Raw genomic sequence first — 4,359 nt, forward strand, 5'->3', positions numbered from 1 at the left:
TTTTTGTGTGTTTTGTCACTTTTTGCAAACCCAGTTGTAACATTTTCAGTTTGAATTAAACCAACGTGAAATATTTAAATATAAGCCTTTTGTACAGTCATTGAATTGAATAAGAACTAAATCTGGACGACGGTACACACGATCAACAGACTGCACTAACTAATATATTCACCCTGGACCCCAGAGAAAGCAGTATTTATGTATGTACTGATTTTTGAAAGTAAATTGAATTTAAAAACAATTCAAAAGTGAGAAACAGGTCATTTTTAAGTTGTAGAGGAGAAGTGGTGAAAACATTAAATATATTTTGTGGTGCTGTGATCTTTGTACATGGCAGATTGACTGGGTGGCACAGGGAGTAATGTGAAGGTAAAATGTGGTCAGGGGTGCAAATGTCGTAAAGTAGGTCAGGGGTCACCTCGCCAAGCCTGAAAACCAATCGGTTACGGTTCAAATCCAACTAGACGGAGTTCACCACGAAGTGTACGCCCCATAAAAGTCATTCACACACATGTACACCATGTTGGAAGCCAACACATGCATACACACACACACACACACACGTGGCCCATGTTGGACCCATCCACACCACAGATGGGGCGTCTCTTTTCAACCACAGCACCTGGGCAGGCCGGGCTCGTGTTACCCCCAACCTTTTACCCCCCTCACTCTTTTGATCGCTAATCCTGGACCCCGACTCCGGCTCTCTAGCACTAATAGACTCTGTGTGGACGCCATAACAACACCCAGAACAAACTGAAGGAAAATGGTGGCTCACCCTGCTGCCCTGTGCGTCATAAATCACCTGTCCCCTCTAACACGGTGGCTGCCAAAATAAAGTTCTGCTTGACGACTACAAAGACAAAGTGAGGTTCAGGCTACAGACTACAAAGGCGAGGAAGGCCTGACACGTCCCAGACGTTTGTGACCACAGACCGGCCCAGATGACTGGTCGACACCTGGGGCTGCTGGGAACATTTTTACAGGAGAAGTCAGTTTCTGTGAAAGCACTTGTTCCGTACAGTTTAAGTTTCAACTGTCTCATCTACAAAGATTGTACAGCCATGGTATTTATGTTTACAATTCTTTGCTACATATGGCGCTAGAGTCATTTCTATAAACCTATTAGAAGAAAAAAAACCGCAACAGACGAGCATGAAATTCCATATTTTCTAGGTTAAGGTCAGGTGGATCCTAATTTTTATTTCTTATAGAAACTGAAAAACAAGCTTGTTTTCAGCTGACCACGTGCGTTTTTGAGTCTCCAATGTTTTTCATAAATTCAAGGAGGAGCTACCAAAGTTTCTCAAGCTAACGAAAAGTGTGCAATCCTTCAACTGCCATGAACAGAAACCATTAACAATGCAAATCCTGCAGCTTGACAATATACCATGAATCATAATTTACAATTTAACAAACGTCTGCAGCACTTTTGACTTAATGTTAATCGTCAGAAGCATGAGCCTCTTACTTGTGAATGCCCAATTATTTTGGATTCAGATCAAACATGGCCCTCCTCAGCTGGAGCTGACTTATATATGTTTTTTTTATCTTCTTGGATTTATGACATTGGTATATTTCCTGCTATATTGACAATGTATGCTAACACATGTCCATAGTTTTGACACACTTAAGCTGCATCAGGTTGCGTGATTGTTTGGGATCCATTTGATCTACAACAGACTTTTTGTAGATGCAAACACCAACATACAGTATTCAAATGTAGTTATTTTTTTATTTATTTTTTTTTTACATGTAAGGGATAGATCCCCTCTGGTATGACTATTATCATACTTGAAGACAGCATTTTACATGTGTAATTCAACTCTGCAGAGTGGAAGTTTCTTTTTTTTGTGTGTGAGAGAGAGAGAAATGTGTAAAAAGAGAGAAATAGGGTGGCAGCGATTTTGCTCTTCAAAACAGCATGTCACTCCATTACTTTCGTCAATTATTTGGATGAAATGTAAAACAGCAAATATTGCTTGTGTGCACGTTTTAAGTACAGTATATACTGTATACAGCATGTGTGTGTGTGTCATGTTGTTGCTGCCCAGAGCTGTGCCATGCTTGATTAGTCCTAATCTAGCTGGGAGTCAGGTTGCTGTGTCGGCGGCGTGTCTGTATGGAAGGCATGCAGGCTGCGGATCACAGAGATTGACCCTCTGCCTCTCAGGTTAACAGAAGCCCTGTGTGTGTGTGTGTGTGTGTGTGTGTGTGTGTGTGTGTGTGTGTGTGTGTGTGTGTGTGTGTGTGTGTGTGTGTGTGTGTGTGTGTGTGTGTGTGTGTGTGTGTGTGTGTGTGTGCGTGCGTGTGTGCGTGCGTGCGTGAGAGAGAGGGCAAAACCTGCTTAACTTGGACTTGATGTGAGGAAGAGATGTACAAACTTTGAGAGTAAAGTGAAATTAGAAGTGTGTGTGTGTTTGAGAAAAAGGAAATGAGAGGATAAAAATAAGTGTGTGTGTTTGAAAGAGGTCTAGTTGAACTTTGGCTCTGGCTGCAGTGGAGGAGGAGTCACCTCTCGTAAAATGTACCCTCAGCAGGTTGTAAACATAATACCACACACTCACAAACACACACTGCTGCCTCCCATGCCAGAGAAGAACAAGAAGTTAATCTTATATGCCACCAAAACAGTGGGCATTCCCTTGTCCACAGCGCCTCCGAAAAGTGTGTGTTGTTGGTTTGAACGTGACGTGCTCCCCCTGCAGCAGAACAAGACGCAGGCTTAAGTTGTCTGTTAGTGTCTGTGTAAGTGTGTGTGTTTGGGGAGTTTTAGGATCAAACCCTCATGTCGACAGAGGCTGCACCGAGGAGACGACCGCTGACAGGTGCTTCCTGCAGCAACGCAGCAGGTGCTTCGTGTTCGCACGCACACACACACACACACACACACACACACACACACACACACACACACACACACACACACACACACACACACACACACACAAGCCTCCTAGACATGATTGTGCATGAACTGACATGCACACACACTTTGTCTGGCCCTCGGTCCTCTCATTTACTCAAACACAAGTGTGCGGATGTGAGCCGTAACCCTGCACTCTGCTGTACAAGCTAACTGTTGTAGCCACTGGGTCACTGCTATTGTCATGAGTTTGGTTATTTTTTCTTGCACATCTTATCTCTTTGTCTCATCGGTCAGCTCTGTTATTAAAATGAGTCATTTTGAGTCTCAATTGGTTGAACTTTTACGAGTTTTTGTCACTATCATATCAGGTTTCCCAACATGCTTTCTTTACCTACAACTAGTGCTAATGCTAACCTTACCCTAACAATATGCAATATTAACTGCCACATTCACTCTTGAGAAAGTGAAAGAATCCGAAGCATTTTGTTGCTGATCTTAAACTTAAGACATATTTTCACATTTAAAGTTGTGGGGAACTTGTTAGCAAACAGTAACGCAGCAACGTTAGCATTCATTTGGAGCTGGTTTCTGGCCAACTAACAAATGTAAATCCCATATTTACTGTCTTTTAGCTCTGTTTTGGTCTCCACCAACTCCTAAAGTAAATATTTATCTCTTTAGCTGCTAAATGTTCTGCTCCACTCCACTACTACCAGCTCGTCGCTAACTATGTCTATCTGTTGTTTGGTGCTGTACAGGTACTAGCCTACACTTGCTTTATCAGATCTCTTTTTCCACTGGAAATGGCGAGGAAAGCAATCAGAGTGAACCAAAACAATGAGCTGAAAAAAATCTCTGTAAAATCTTTTCATATTGTAGGATTTTCATGATTTCTTTACTTGCAAAGCTGGTTAAAGCTAATTTTGGTGGCCCTGAGGAAATAAAAAATCATAATCAAAATTCTGATAAAACTGCATCTTTTCAGTGTAGTTTGTATAGGGACCCGTGTGGATTGTGTGGGCCCCAAGAACGATATGTGACGATATTTGGACCTCATGAGTATAAAATCCCCCACAGACACTCAGTGTACTGTATGTTCAGTCCCACTTCATCAGTCAGCGAGTCTATTTTTCTCTTTTTATTTTCAATCGCAGGCTTCAACACACGGTGGCACAGCCAATCACTGACAAGGAAGGCCGTTACCAAAACATGGCTGCTCAACAAATAGGAGCTCTTCCATCTGTCTTAATATCCCCCCCCCCAACAGCACCATAATTTCCCCTGGGCTATGACGCCATTTCTCCCAAATGGAAACAGAAGTCATGACGACAGGTCGGACCGATGCTTTTTAGATCCATATCTTGGCTCCTAATAGTCTATCTGAGGATTCCTATATGGTTAGAAAATGAGGCTGAGGTTAGTTTTGTCTCTGTGTCAGCTGTCCAATGAAGGAGCAGATTGTAGATAGTGTCAATTTCCCCAAATAATGT

This window comes from Perca fluviatilis, chromosome 14, assembly GCF_010015445.1.
Source record: "Perca fluviatilis chromosome 14, GENO_Pfluv_1.0, whole genome shotgun sequence".
Classification (NCBI taxonomy): Eukaryota; Metazoa; Chordata; class Actinopteri; order Perciformes; family Percidae; genus Perca; species Perca fluviatilis.